The 16,541-nt window shown below is 30.8% G+C and overlaps 1 pseudogene; it reads right to left on the bottom strand.

The window, feature by feature from the left end:
* Positions 1 to 123: 123 nt before the first annotated feature.
* On the bottom strand, positions 124 to 3,112 carry LOC145631534 (scarecrow-like protein 8 pseudogene; annotated as a pseudogene).
* Positions 3,113 to 16,541: the final 13,429 nt, after the last annotated feature.

Here is a 16,541-nt window from a genome sequence, read left to right as displayed (position 1 = left end):
CCAAAGTATCCAATAACTTTATGATAAAAGAGAAAACAATTTATAAAAATATATACATACATGCCAAATAATAAAAAGGATATAATACAATAATAATAATAATAATAATAATAATACTTCAAATGCTAATAAAATAGTGGACCCCATTCAATATATTTTTGCCAATTAAGAGAAGAACCTATCCATACAAGTCAGCCCAATTTGCCAAACAAACTTTTCCAATTTCAACAATCCCTTAAATCCCACCTTCCTTTAACCACTTAAAATTAAAAATTAAAAACAAAATAAAATAATTGATCACAAGAATTTTCTCTCACATCCATCCAAACACTTCCCCCAACCTTCTTTTTATTACTTTGTTTGGTGGGGTTTTTCCCTCCTTACATTCCCCTCTCCCTTAAACAAAATTTAAAAAAGGAAAATTTGATTAAAAATATACTAATACTAAAATTAAAATTAAGCATATACTATGACAATTGTGGGCAAAAGTAAGTAAACAATAATATACTAATACTAATTTTCCTTAAGGGTGTGTTTGGAAAGATAATGAGTGAAGTTAACGCCAAGCAGATGCGACGGTAAGAGTCCGACCCATCCACCCGAACCCGACCCCACCATTTTCTTCCTTAACCGTAAACCCGGGGTTCCCACCACGGGCCGAATTTAACTTAGCCCGCATTGACTCCGCCACGCTCTGGCTAAGCGGTTTTAGCTCAAACCCAGCCATCCCCATCCGGGCCCGCCACTTTCCAAACACTTCCGCACGCTCCACGCGCTCCCTCCCTTCACACGCAATCGAATTCGACATCTTTCGCCCTAGCCCCTCCTCGACTCGAGCCCGGTCCGAATTCTCCTTAGGGAGGGTCGATTCGAGCGAATCCAACAAGGCTCCATAGTACGCACATGATTCATTCACGCGGGTCATAAAAGGAGCAGTATTCCCATTCATTTCCTGCTCCACTAACGTAACTGCGCGTGGGTTAAGCCCTTTCACGCGCCTAAGTAGCTCGTCACGTAAATTCTCCATTGAAACACTCTCATCCGGTACCCGGTGAAGCTTGAAAGCAAAATTCACAACAATCGCCTCTCCATCTTCGCACCCAAGTGACTCGCGACTCAATTCGGTGATCCTCCGAGTCAAACCCTGAAATTTCAAATTAATTCCAACCCGCTCAGCCAGCTTGATCAACCCTTCCTTCACAGACTCCTTAACCCCGCGATTGTTAACCTCTGTCTCGACGACAGTAACCTTCAGCTCATAAGACCCGGCCCCGGCCGATACGATTTGCGACCGACGCTCGGCCAGGGCGCGCAGCAGATTAATGTACTGCGCGCCGTGGCCGACGTCGAAGTCAATGACATGAACCTTAATCCCTTCCTGCAAAGCACTCGTGATTGCTTCCAACATCACGAGGTTTGCGGCCAATAGCCCGAACTTAAAGCAAGGGGAGATATCATACAGCGAGTACATCGCTAGCATTTGTTCCTCCGAGTAGAGTTCATGCACAGGGGCAGAGATCTCACTGGGGCACGCGCGACAACGTAGCGCGTTCCCCATGTAAAAGGCCAACCTTTGCTCCGAACTCCCTTTGGAGTTCGAAATTCGACTCAAACGAGCCAACAAATCAGTTGCTACCTCGTTCTTTCCTTCTGCGATAGTCATCGCTGCCTCGGCAATCAGTTGCTTAGCCGAGAGCGTCTCGGCCGGTGGTGGTTGTTGCTGCGGTGGAAGTGGTGGCGCAGACGTAGAGCAGCATGATGAAGTGGACGATGTTGGCGAAGGCGAAATCATGTTATTGTTATTGCTTGCAATGGTATTTGTATTATTGGTGTTGCTGCTCCCGCTTGTGCTGGAAGAAGCATGGTTGGTATTCGGGCTTGGGCTTGGACTCGGGCTTGGGTTCGGGTTTCCACTCGGACTCACGAGATTCTGAAACGTTTCAGACCATTCACTGTTGGTGATTACCGAAACGGCATCGTTTTCATCGTCGTTGTCGTCGTCGTCGAGAAGATGTTTCTCAAGCTCTTGAAGGGTGTTGAGAATCTTGTGATCTTCGGAATCCGCATCAATCTTGGGCTCAACGAGGTTGGGATTCTGCCCCAAATTTGAAAACCCAGAACCAGAAAAATTTTCGGGCTGAGGTTCGGGTTTTGGTTTGACCGAATTCGGCCCGTAATTTGAATACCCCATGTTCGGGTTTTGAATCGGGCTGATGAGATTATTGTTGGTATTATTAGAAAGGGTTGGGATTAAACAATTATTTGTGGGGTTGTTGAATTGGTTATGGTGGAGAAATTGGTGATTATTGTTGTTATTGTTTAGGACAGAAATTGCTTGCTGTTGCTGGTGTTGTTGTAGTTGGTGTTGCTGTTGCAGTTGTTGTTGTTGACGGAGTTGCTGGTAAATCGGAACACCGAAACGAGTCGAGGATGAAGAGAGAGAATTGTTATTACTAGTAGGAGAACAAAGATCAATGGTTTGTGAAAGCGGAGAAATCGGGGAAGAAACAAAAGCATTGGTTCTTTGTTTTACCGATCGCATCAAGTATTGTTGTTGCAAGAACGACAACTGCTGATGAGATTTCTGTTGTGGTTGTTGCTGCGACTGCTGTTGTTTTTGCATATACAAAAGCGGATTCGGTTGCTGTTGTTGTTGCGGTTGTTGAAGGAGAATTTGTTGGTAAAAATCACCAAAAGAGCGTTTACCCATCAACAAATCCGCTCTCCTTTGAGCGATCTGGTCAATCGGGGAGATTAACATCCCTTGCTGTTGTTGTTGTTGTTGCTGTTGTTGTCGAAAACCCGCCATCCCGGCTAACGACGACGGCCTTCCTGCACCCGTCTCTGCCCCTCCTCCGGCGTAGAAAAGATCACCGGAATACCCTGACGTCATCTTATTCTGGTGCTCTTTCAATTGATTGATTTGGGTAAAGAAATTGCTAATACATTAGAAACGGACAAAAGGAAGAGAAACAATTTAAGAGAGAGAAATTTCATACATTTGGTGTGATGTAAGGGAAGAACGAAGGAGAGAGAATATCAATGTGAATGTTAAAAGAAGGGAGAGTTTCTCTTGTGATATTGAATTGATTCTCTTAATTATAACCCCCCAGGAGAGAGAAAACATTAGTTTCTTCGGTATTATTTTTTTATTTTTTTAAATTATTATTATTTCTTATTTTTGGAAATATTATAGGTACTCATCAAAGCGAGTTAAAGCAATAACACTGATCGACACGTAATTACTACGTACTACTTTCCTTTCATAATTCAAAATTATAGTTCACTTATTGAATTAATTAAAATTAATACGGAGTATCATAAAGAATTATATTAGGAAATATAATCAAAGCTCATATTTAATCACACTAATGCTGTAATAATGGTTGATTTTTTTAAGATAAGGTGAAAGTTTTATCAAGTTAAAACCTCGCACATGTCAATCCAATTCCAGAAAATATTGATGAAAAATTGTGGAAGAGTTGATTGCGTATTAGTGGCCGTTGGATTGGGTGTTAAGGGTGTTAGCGTCGATGAAAAGTAAATAACTCCGACGGTGCTGACTCACCAAACACGTATTCTGTTTTGAAGTACTTAAAATTTTGTAGAGAATATTTTTAAATTAATTATTCATATAAATGGGTACAATTTCCAGCTCTTTCACACCACTACTAGCTATTAATTTCTTCACACACTCTCCTAACTTTGGCGCGTGTGGAATCATATAAATATTAAAAACACCTTTTCTTTTTTTTTTTTTTTTTTTTTTTTTTGAACGCCTACTACAATTTGATGGGAAGGTATGTGGTCCCATGATAGTACATAGTTTCATATCAAAAGATTGGTACAAATTTAGCTTATCTTAAATTTGTTAAAATTGTTTTGGAATTATAGTGATACATCATAGGTAAGTGTGCAATAAATGTAAGATTTTAAAATTTTTGAAATTTACATAACTATTTACTTCTATTTTACCGTGAAGGATATATAAATTGAAGGGGGTGAGAATTGAACCCTATAAATCGTTGTTGGAAGTGAAAGTTTATCCATAGAAATATGGATTGTGTAATAAATTATACGGAGTACAAAATAGATATTTGTTTTATCGATAATGTGTTTGTGTGAATATAATATGAAATCGTTGATAGATACATTAGTTTGTAGTTTATTTTAGAATGTAAACTTATTAATAGTAATAAAGGGTAAAAAAAATCAAATTTGGATAGTTTTTTTTTTTTTTTAAGACAACAAATTTGGATAGTTGAATAGGGGTTACTTTGAAATTTTCTCATATTGATATTGTAAACATTATCATATCATTGATAGGTGTGTTGATCTCTAATTTATCTTATTGCATAAACTTAATCCAAAGGGTAAAACTTTTCTTTTTAAGGCGGAATAGGGTAAAAAAAAATCTGTGATTTATCCACCACCGGATTAACATAAACTAATGAGAAAAAATACCAGTAATCCATAAGTGTATAGTTGGTTTATATGTTTTTTGTTATTGGAAATTTTTGACATTCAATGTGAGTGTATAAGTGTATTTATTCAATGGACATTGTTGATTGATCAACTCTCATATCATTTTCAATGGCCAAACTTGATTACATGAGCATATACCGAACATATTAGCCTTTAGCTCCTCTAAAATCCGAGATGAGTGGTGAATAAAGAAAATTTTTGTATTTTACTTTTTTATAGGAAAATTTTATTTTGTGTAACTTTACTCAAGAGTACAACAATAAAATCCAATTATCGTGAATTCCTAAAAGAGAAAATTATTGAGAACTGTATTTTGTATATGACTTGAAAACTCACACACATTTGCATGACGGTTCATTATTTATAAGTAGAAATTGATCAATTAAATAGTTTTGGAGAAACAATCCGTTTAATACATGCATCCCATTTAAGTATTTAAGTGAAAATAAAGTAAGCATGAAAAAGGGCATTCCTTTTATTTTTTTATTTTTTTTTATTAGATCTTTGTGTAAAATATGACCTAGCCAATAAAGAAAATTGAATGACATTTAGCTTCAATAGAACCCTTGGCTTTTTTTTTTTTTTTTTTTTTTTTTGGTGAATAGATCTTCGTGTAAAGTACAACCCAACCAATAGAGAAACTCGAATGACATTTAGCTTCAAAGCATCCCTTTATTTGCTAATCAATCAGCAACTATACTGTTTTCATCCCGCACGGTAGCTAGCAATGGAAAAATTAAAAGAAGCACTTTATGCTATTTAATCAATGTGAATTTAAAACTATGAATTGATTCAATAATGTGTGATAAAATCTCATATCGATCATATAGTATATTATTTTCACTAAAAGGTTGCATGTTAATTTTTTAAAATGAATTATATCTTTTCTCCTTGGTTTTATAAGCCATGTGGCCAAATGGGTATATAATTTTTAATTTATAAAGGTGCGTTAATATTAATCCCATTTATTTATTTATCCTTCCTAATAGAAATCTCAAATCCCATTCAAGATCTTTAGTGCGTGATGGAATTTTATAGAATAACAAATCACGAAATAACATTTAACGTGCACCCCCAAAAAAAAAAAATTGTATCCACAAATCTTCATATTCGGACAAATCGGGTATGATTATGATTTTTTTTAAATTAAAAAAAAAAATTGTTTGTGAGAGATTTACCGCCACGTGTCGGTGTGATCACGGGACTTTACGTCAAAATGCAAAATTTGAAACTAAAAAGGTAGCCATATGTTGGCCAAGCCCCAACCATTAAATTATTCCCACATATCCAACAACATTATTAGAGTATTAATCACGTATCATCCTCTATATACATATTCGACACTGTATTATTTTCCAACAATTATTTTTTTCCCTATAAAATATTTTAATAGTGACATTATTTAAAATATTATATCTCAATCGTTTATTTTTTAAGTGTTCCATTTTGTGTGACATATAATTTACAACATTTAATTTACTTTATTATAATATGGAGTACAAATAAGTGATAAGTGGAGTAGTTTTGATGTTGAAACGTTATACGGTATCACTATATCATATAAAGAATATAGCTATTTGTTTGAGTCCGGCTTTAATATATTCATAATCACTTTCTTGTATCATACAAAAGGATTTTTTTTTTATATGATTTATTTACAAAATAGAAAACATATATAATAATCAATAATATGTAGTTAATATCGCTAAGGAAATTCTTTCACACTAATCTTCATTGATGTGGTTTATTTTGAAAATAATTTTGGTCGGCCTTGTGGTAACAAATGTGTACGTATCAATATGGTTTGACTAATTAGGTTTTAAATTAATTTTCATAGGAAAAGAATGGTTACATATAAAAATATGATTAAAATTGACCATATTTCTCAGTGGCACTAGATACTTAAACTAACGACCTGTTTTCTTCGGCTTATTTTCAGTTTAGTTCAGTTCTTAATTTCCTTCTTTCATAAAATATTCAGTTCATCTCAGCTCTTTTTAGTAAATCAGAATAGGCGCTAAGTTAAATAAAAACCAACAAATTACTTTAACTATTGGAAAAAAAAAATAAGTATTATCATAAAATTGATATGGTAAATCCATCTCAAAATAATAATTAATAGAGCTAAAGAAAAATAGGAAAACTAATTACGAAAAGATGACAGACTACGTCACTACATATTAATTTAATTTTTCTGAAACCAACAATGAATAAGGTGGTGAAGGCAATCCATCTATCCAGGAGATCACCAATGCACGCAAGACAAGAAGCTAGGAAGAACTCCTTTCGATTTAATCATTAAAAATGTTTGTATATTAATCTCTAATTTCGCCTCTTTCTCTTGTATTTGCCATATCCGTAGGGCCAATTATGGTGTAACTCAATTAGTGGCTTGATTACCACCCTTAATGGGATTCATCGAGTATTCTAAACACTTACCCTCTTAACGCACTAGTTACCTTGGTGGAACTTGATTTGTTAGAATAATATCAATAATCCGATCAATATTCCTCTCGAAAATAAATAAAATCACAAACTTTTTTAAATGGTTCCTTCACGCGAGTTCTCAAATTTTTAAAGAAAATGTTGTCCCTGGCTAAGACAACCCTACTTCCATTTCAAGATTTTTAACTGATTAAGGTTAAAAATAAATAAAACCTTAAAATGTAGTAGGTCAAAGAAAAAAATAAATAATACGGAGTAATAAAAAAAAAAAATACTATGGAGTAGTTTTTCTTGAGATGAGAACTACTTATTTTAATACATGGTATATTAAATTCACAAAAATCACGGTTAATTTAAAATTACATGATTGTCAAATGTCAACATGCATCTTTCATGCATGAAGAGTCAAATTCTCTTTCATTCACTTTTTTGCTTGTTCTTTTCCCCATTGATGATGATGAGGATGGTGAATAAGGTTTGTGAGGTGTTGACCACTTTTCCACAAGTTCCTTATTAGGGGGGTAAAATTTTCTTACTGCTACCTAAATTAATATAGAGTTTCACCTAATTTAAGATAACAGGGACTTGGGAAACACCGTATATATAAAGACTATATACTACCCCCGTTTTATATAATTTGCAACGATTAGACACTTTTTACACACACTTTATATCAAATCATTGAAAATAGTATGAAACGGGTGTAGTATGTGGATTATTATAGATATAATTAACGCTATGTTTAGTTCAAGTTATGAAGCTAATGCATACTTATATCATATGTACATGTATAATCAAATTAGATCAGATTATAATTTTTAAATCATCTAACATCGCTAGCTAGTAATTATCGCTAAATATTCTTAGGGCCTATTCTGATTGACTGAAGTGAGCTGAATTGAACTAAACTGAATATTTTAAGAGAAGAAAATTAAGAACTGAACTGAACTAATTAGAGCTGAATTGAACTAAAAATAATTTGAAGAGAACAAGCCCTTAGTTTGTAAAAACAAAAATTGTAAAATCTTATTTGAAAATGTACACAATAACACGAGTACATGTATTATTGACGTACATAATTTTAATTATTTTGAATAGCAATATAATTGTAAGAACAAGGTCAAATTTAAGTCCGATTAGATCAAATAAAATCAATTCATAACCTAATAAATTAAGTGATTGTGATTTGATATGAAACAAGTTAAGATATGTTCGATAAAATAAATAGATCTGAACTCAATTTTTACTTTCCATGTTTTAGAGCTGATAAAAGTTGCGTGTTGCCGTGTTGGCAATAAAATAAGGACATTAGAAGAGATATAATTTGTAGTCTTATAAATAGAATATTTAAAGGGACAATCCACTGACAGTTGTCTAATAGTAAACCATGTTTAAGAAACTTGTACACTTGTTCAATTTTCCTGAAATGATCAAACCCTTTATTTAATTTGATTAATAATAATATATTATCTTCTAATTTAAATGGCTAAATACCAAACTACCCAATTAATCTCCCTAATCCATACAGTGCCTTAGATTATTATAAACAAGTATTATTGTCTCACCAAACTCTCTCATTCTTTCTTTACCCTTTCCAATTTGCAACTAAGTTACAGCTAACTACCAGTCTACCACTAATTAATAGGCGAAGGAACCACACGAAGGTCATGAGTTAATTAAATTTATTAATTAGTGCGGTTTATTCCATTTTTTTTTTCTTTCATGAGATTAGTGTTGCAAAATTATTGTCATCATCATCATCAATATTTAGTTTTACAATTGTGTATCAGTGTATGTATTATTTGGAATACATTTCCCACTCCTCCTCCCTCTACCGCATATATATACATGTGTTGGGTCTTGTTTGATTATTCTCGACAAATAGTTTATTATTATTCAATTGTTATATATTTTATTAATATGTATTGTATATAAAAATAATATTTATGATCAAAGTAATGTGTAGACAAACCTATACGTTTAAAGCGGGAAGATTATTTTAAAACAGATTAATTATTTTTATAAAGGTATTTTTATTACATACATACGTAGTCCTAGCTACTACTCTACTAGAATACTAGGAGTATGTAATTAACTAATTTCTGAACCACATACAAAAAATACAATAAAATATTTATTTTTTGGTATTTATATATATATATCAATGTGATCAACCACCAAAATAAGTATAATGTCAAATAGGGACTGCCTAACAGAAAAACGGATCACACACAAAGTCCAAATAGTCCCAACACGTTGCATCTGAAGGGTATGATGGTCATTTAACTGCTATTTTAAGGTCTTATTTCATTTGTTTAGCACAAATATTACAACATTTTCATTACTTGAAAAGTACTCAACTTTAATTGAAAAATCAATTGTTGTTATTGGCACTTTAATTTCCCTCTGTTTTTAAACTACAAGTAGACCTTTTTACTGGGTCCACAACATTATACCCTTTTAAAATTAATCATCATTTAGAATAATATAATTAATTACTCATAAAGCTACGGAATATATAATTATTGTACTCCGTATAAGCTAAGATGCAAAACTTTAAGATATACGAATTAATAAATACGAGTAGATTTTATAAATCATCTCGTCATTCATAGATTACAAAATTATATTGTAGTATATTTTACTCCGTATCAATGATTATTTCATGCGATATTTTATTTACGCAATTTGTAACTCTCAGGAAATTTCATGTATGATACCATACATATTAGATACATATACTTTCAAGTGCTTGATTTTTAATGATTATTTAATTACACAATTGTTAAAATGATAGTCCTTAAATCTAGAGTAACTTGTTTCTTAAATTAGTTGAATAGGTCAACTAGTTGTGACTAGTTCTTAGAGCAATTAGAAAATGCGACAAATCTTATGCTTGTTAGACTGCATATATAATAAAAGACTAAATTTCTTAGACCTTGAAAATATTTTTTCCTAGCTGGTTTCAAACTTATAATTTTAGCTTACGCGTTGATGCGATTTTATGTGAGACATTTTATAGTTTACACTATCACACATTATTTTAAGAGCAATAATATGTGCCCAAATTGTGAGATGCATGTGTTTAAAAAAAGAAAAAAAATAAAGAAGACATATAAGATTATTTTTAGCATTTAAGAATACTCTGATTCTACATATTTGGATATTCATGTGTATTGCTTGAACATTTTTGGATATACATATGTATATATAGAGAGAGGAAATTTCATTTTCTCAGGGATTATATATTTATACGTATCTTTATATTTTCTCGAATTCTAGGATGTGACTTTTTGTTAGAAAATTTTAATATTTTAACTTATAATTCATTATTAGCCTGAGTTGTGTAGGCTTTGTTTAATTTGGTATTTAAAGAGTTTTTTGAAAAGCTTTTAGCTTATTAAGCACTATTAGAGGTTTGACTATTTTAAAAAAACTACTCGTAATTTGGGTGTTGGGTAAATTACTTACTAAAAGAGCTTTTTAGGTCCAAAAAACTCTTTTAGAAAAAGCTCATTGTAAGAGCTTTGTGCAATTAGCTTATTGGGTAAATACACTAAGGGTTTGTTCTCTTCCGTTAAAATTCAGTTCAGTTCATTTCAGCTCTTAATTTACGTCTAATGATATTGCTAATGATATAAAGCCAAATTTCATTCTTTTAAGCTCTTATTACAACGACGACGACAACAACAACAACAACAACAACAACAACAACAACAACAACAACAATAATAATAATAATAATAATAATAATAATAATAATAATAATAATAATAATAATAATAATAATAATAATAATAATAATAATAATAATAATAATAATAATAATAATAATAATAATAATAATCAATAAATAATAATAATAATAATCATCAATAATTAATAATAATAATAATATTAATAATAATATGTACATTTGTATATACACATATGTATAGTAATAAATAATCAATAAATAATCAAAGATCACTAATCCGTAGTTAAAAATCACTAATTAATAAGTTCAGTTAAGTTCAGTTCAGTTCAGTTCAGCTGAGTTCAGCCAATCGAAACAGGCCCTAAAACAACTATATATTGCAATAACAAATAGTTATTTACCAAACAGTGTTACATGATCAACTAATTATACCTGGCTAATATAACCAGCTAGTTAAACCATTTTATATAATTAGCTATATCAATTAGCTAAAAGATATATCTATTAAAGGTATTGGATATGTAATTTATGTGGGATATATTTGGGTAAATATATGGGGTTTGGGTGAATATTTTGAGCCTAGCCTAAATAAAGACATTAAATTATTTGTGGCCTTATTAATTGAGAGAGGGTGTAAAATTGTACAAAATACTTAAAAGTGAATTAGCCAAACAGGTAATATAGAGGCCAGGGTTTAGTGAAAATAAGAATTTTGTATCTCACAAGAGTCACAACTGAGGGCAATTCTCACTAGCTAGGAGGCTATGAGCAGCTTAACTTAATTGAGGGCGGGGATTCTCTTACCTTCCCCCTTAGATTTTACCCGCTAATTCGTGTTGGATTATCCTATAAAGGTTCGAGTTTGACGGGTACATTCTCTTTATTTCAATATAAATTAAAGAAAATAATACAGAATGCGTATGAATTCAAATTAACTAACTATTGATATTCATTTAAGGTTCTCCAAAAAAAAAAAAAATATCCATTCAAGATGATGCTTATTCTTCGATCATGAAAATATGTTGTTGAAGTGTATATATTATTTTCTCAACATAGAAAAGTAATAATCACTTGTGCATATTAATCTCAATATATTAATCTCAATTAATTAGTCATATATTGAATATGATTACTTGCTTAACAAAAAATTTTAAAATCCCCCTAAGATTTTGAGGAGGAAAAATTGACATTTCTATGTTGCAGTTGAAAAATCTTATTATCTTACCACTTACGCAGACTTAAGAAGCTTTACCCATTCAATGCTAATTAAACTAAACTTGCACCATCTACTAATCCACATATTTTTATACCATATACCAAACTTTTTCTAAAATATAATTTTTTTTTAATTGAACTTTCAAGATAAATACCCTCGAAGTTTTTCATTCTAAGTAATAATTTATTATTGTTACATGATATATTCAAATACTGTATTTATCAATTCACAAATTACTGAGTTATGGAAAAAAGATAAACCAATTTATAACGATTAAAAAATATGTCTTTAGACTTTTTAATCTTAATTAAACTTTTGAGCAAGGCAAACATCATTGCTTTAAAAATCAAATCAACTAATAATAATCAAGTGCTAGACAGTAGACACTGGTAGTTGTTACCTGTTGGACGCAATTAACATATTTACAACTTAAGTTATGACCAAAACTTCAAAGTAACGTACGCAAATATTCAAATTAAACTAACCCTTTATATGTAACTATTACCCCCTCCGTCCCCTTTGATAGTCTTTTATGGACAAATTTGAGTCCCAAAATATTCATCTCATTTGCTTTTTCCAACAACTATTAGTATTAAATTTTTACCAAAATTTCCTCCAATTTGCAACAATATTTGTGCAAATTTAATTTTCGCATGTAAATTTTGTTTTCCCGTGTACTTTTATTACTTTCTCTCTCTACTTCTATTATTTTGTGTTTATTAATTCCCGTAAAAAATGCCCATAAGAAACTATCAAAAGAAGACGAAGGGAGTAACCTGTAAGGAAAATAATATATCAATTCATCCGTCATTTCTAAGAACTTATTTAACTCTGATCCGTTTTTAATACTTCTTCGTTTCAAAATATCCTTTTTAAAAATATGTCGAAGATTTAGGGTATGTTCTCATTGACTGAACTCGGCTGAACTGAACTGAATTGAATTGAACTGAATTGAATTGAACTGAACTGAAGTGAACTGAAATGGAATGAATATTTTACAAGAGAAGGAAATTAAGAGCTGAATTGAACTGAACTGAAATGAGCTGAACTGAACTGAACTAAACTGAAGTTCAACGTATGAGAACAGGCCCTTAATTACTCCATTGTGGAGTGTGAAAATAATTGAAGAGAAAAATTGTAACTACCAGAGTACAGCGTTTGAAATAAGCTAGGCGGATCCAACAATTAAGATTATATAGGATAAAGAAATATTAATAATTCGCATGCTTAAATATTTTTAATGAACAACTCGAAACAAAAAGTATAAAGAAATTTAAGAAACATTTAGAGTATAAAATATGAGATTATCCAACACACCAACATCGTCTTTTAATATTTATGATTTAGATAAAATTCTTATAATTATATTAGGGTATTATTAGTAAAAGCAATATGAAGAGCAAGAGCTTCAAAGCAACCTTTGTTTGAAACGGTATAACTCGTATAAGCTATATAAGCTATAGTCCTTAACGTGGCATGGACGAAGAGAGTTAATTAATTCTTTTATATTTGTTGCCGACATGTAATAAACAAGAGTATAATGTACGTATTATATCCTAAACTCATATGTGAAACACACACAAAAATAAGGGATTATTTAGATAGCCTGAATTTATACAAGTATGATGTCATAAGTATTATTACTATTAAGGATCTGATCTCTTCAGCTTAATTTTAGTTCAGTTCAGTTCATTTTTTCCTTCTCTCATAAACAATTCAATTCAGTTCCTAATTTTCTTCTCTTATAAACAATTCAGTTCAGCTTCAATCAGTTCAGTTCAGCTTAGCTCAGCTCAGTAAATCAGAACAGACCCTAAATCTCAATTCTACTCGACTTTTTTTTTTTTTCATTTTTTTCATTTTTTTTTTACAATTTATTATTACGAGTAACATAAATAAATTTATTTGTAGGTATATGTACACCTTTGTCAAATTGTCAGTGCATAGCGTATCTACTACAAATACTTTTAATCATTATTTATTAATAATACGTAATTGTACAAAGTTGATATAATATATCAAGTACATTGAGATAAATTTAGTAAAATCTCGCATGAAAATATAGTCTTAAATCAAATAAAGCATGTAGATTGTACATAAAATCAATATGATCATATATCTAGAATCAAAAGAAGTATTACCTCCGTTAATTACTATCTGCAACTTTGGAATATTTTATATCTCACAAATAATAATACCCCAAAGTTGCAGATAACAATTAACGGAGGTAGTAATTTTTTGCAATACGTACATTTATGAAAACTTACATACTTTATGGAGTTATTTGTCATGAAACATCTTAAACATTACGCTTTCGCCGCCTGATATACACATGTACGTATAAACGTATAAAGACATTTTCATGTAAAAAACGCGGAGATTTATATCATGCATAACTACCTACATCATTTTAATAAATAACAACCATAGCAAGAAAAAGAAATTAGCTCGGATGCATTTTTCACCTGGTAAAATTAACTAATTTCACCTCAATAAGGGTTTGTTCTCTTCAGCTTATTTTCAATCGAGTTCAGTTTAGCTCCAATAAATTCAGTTTAATTCTTAATTTCCTTATGCAGTTCACTTCAACTCCAATAAATTCAGTTTAATAAATCAGAAACGTCATAGTCCATATTTTTTCTATACTACTAAGTTTTTGTTTTAATTAAATTTATAAATTATAGGTGCCGGCATAAAATTAATTAATATCCAAACTAAAATTCGAGTTAGTTAAAAGTCAAGAAAATTCATAAGTTGGGTAGAAGCTTTTATCCTTGGATTTCAGAACCGCCGCCCAATGGCTACACTCTACTCTTCACATCACTACTATTCCAAAGTTGATCACCTCACGCGCCGATTTCTGTTGAATATCACGCGCTTGCAATATAAAAAATAAAAAATAAAAAATTAATAATAAGAAACGAATTTGGTAATTGACACACGCCAAATTGATTAATTTGACGGCATACGAAACCCCACAAATTACCAAATTATATAAGTTAACAGGTAATACCGGTTACCGGTCAACTCAATCCAACGATTGGCTAGACTCTAGATCCAAAGACTTGGTTCAACCATACTTTAATTTTTAGTATTTTACAAATTTATTTTGATTTGAAAAATTAAAATTTTTATTTGATTTTGCCTACAATATGAAGCATCTATAGCTTTAACTACCCAACTAAGGGTTTGTATTTATTAATGATTCCAAAAAGACACCATCCCATAAAAAGGAGGATTATTTTCATGAATTTGTATTATTTTTGTTTTTCAAGGATTGCATTGCATAAGTGCCATTTTTGGGAACGTGTCTTCTCTTTTACTTGCATTGTCTTTAAAAACACTTTTAACTTCTTTTTTTTTTCTTCAATTTTTGTGGAATTTTATTTTGTAATTACTGCGAGTTTTATTCTCTAATTTCATATAAATTCGAGGTTTCAAGAGGTTTGGATGGTTGAGGAACCACTTATTTTGACAACAATCAATTATATGAGATGTTAAAGTATTTACATGAGTATTATATTCTTAACAACTATAATTGGTTATTTAAATTTTGAAATTTACGTTTTTGGTTATAGTTTATGAATTAAGGGTCTGTTCTCTTCTGTTGAATTTCAGTTCAGTTCAATTCAGTTCAGCTCAGTTCAGTTCAGCTCAGTTCAACTCTTAATTTACGTCTAATGATATTGCGAATGATATAAAGCCAAATTTCATTCTTTTAAACTCTTATTACAACGACGACGACGACAACAACAACAACAACAACAATAATAATAATAACAATAATAAAAAAATAATAATAATCAATAAGTAATAAATAAGAATAATAATAATAATAATCAATAAATAATAATAATAATAGTAAATAACAATAATAATAATAATAATCAATAAATAATAATAATAATAATCATCATCAATAATTAATAATAATAATAATAATAATAATAATAATATTATTATTATTATTATTATGTACATTTGTATATACACATATGTATAGTAATAAATAATCAATAAATAATCAAAGATCACTAATCCGTAGTTAAAAATTACTAATTAATAAGTTCAGTTCAGTTCAGCTGAGTTCAGTCAATCGGAACAAGCCCTAAGTCAAGTTCAAGGTAAATCCTTGGTAAATTTTCAATGGAAAATATTCACATATAAGACGTGAGCATTAATAGTAGTCTTATATTAATGTCACTTGGATTTTACCCTTACATTGTTTGGGACAGCAAAAAAAATATATCTGACAATAATTACATTGCATGAAAATGTATGTGATAGAAGATTTGTTACTTATGAACTACCAAAAAGTATCACTTACCTACCACTAATAATAAGTTACTAGGGGGAAAAAAATGTTTTATAAATTATAAGACAAAGCTTTCATTAATTAATCTAGTCTTAATTGTATTCCTTAGCATAGAACAACGCTTGTTAAATGTTGGTATTTGGGAAACTTTCAGCTTTATTTTTCTAATACTATCTCCTATACGGCTATACGTATATTGGAGATCATGGGAAAGGGCATACGGTGTACAGCTCAAGTTGTTTAATTAAATTAGGAGTTGGTGAAGGTTCTTATTAATTAGACGGTATTCTATATTATATGCGTTAATCAAAGTTTATAAAAAAATAGAGTAGTCGAAACATGCATATTCACCAAGACTAATCCAACAATATATTACTAATCTA

This window comes from Chenopodium album, chromosome 5 (genome assembly GCF_948465745.1).
Source record: "Chenopodium album chromosome 5, dcCheAlbu1.1, whole genome shotgun sequence".
In the NCBI taxonomy this organism is placed as follows: domain Eukaryota; kingdom Viridiplantae; phylum Streptophyta; class Magnoliopsida; order Caryophyllales; family Amaranthaceae; genus Chenopodium; species Chenopodium album.
This window is presented reverse-complemented; position numbering and strand designations above follow the sequence as displayed.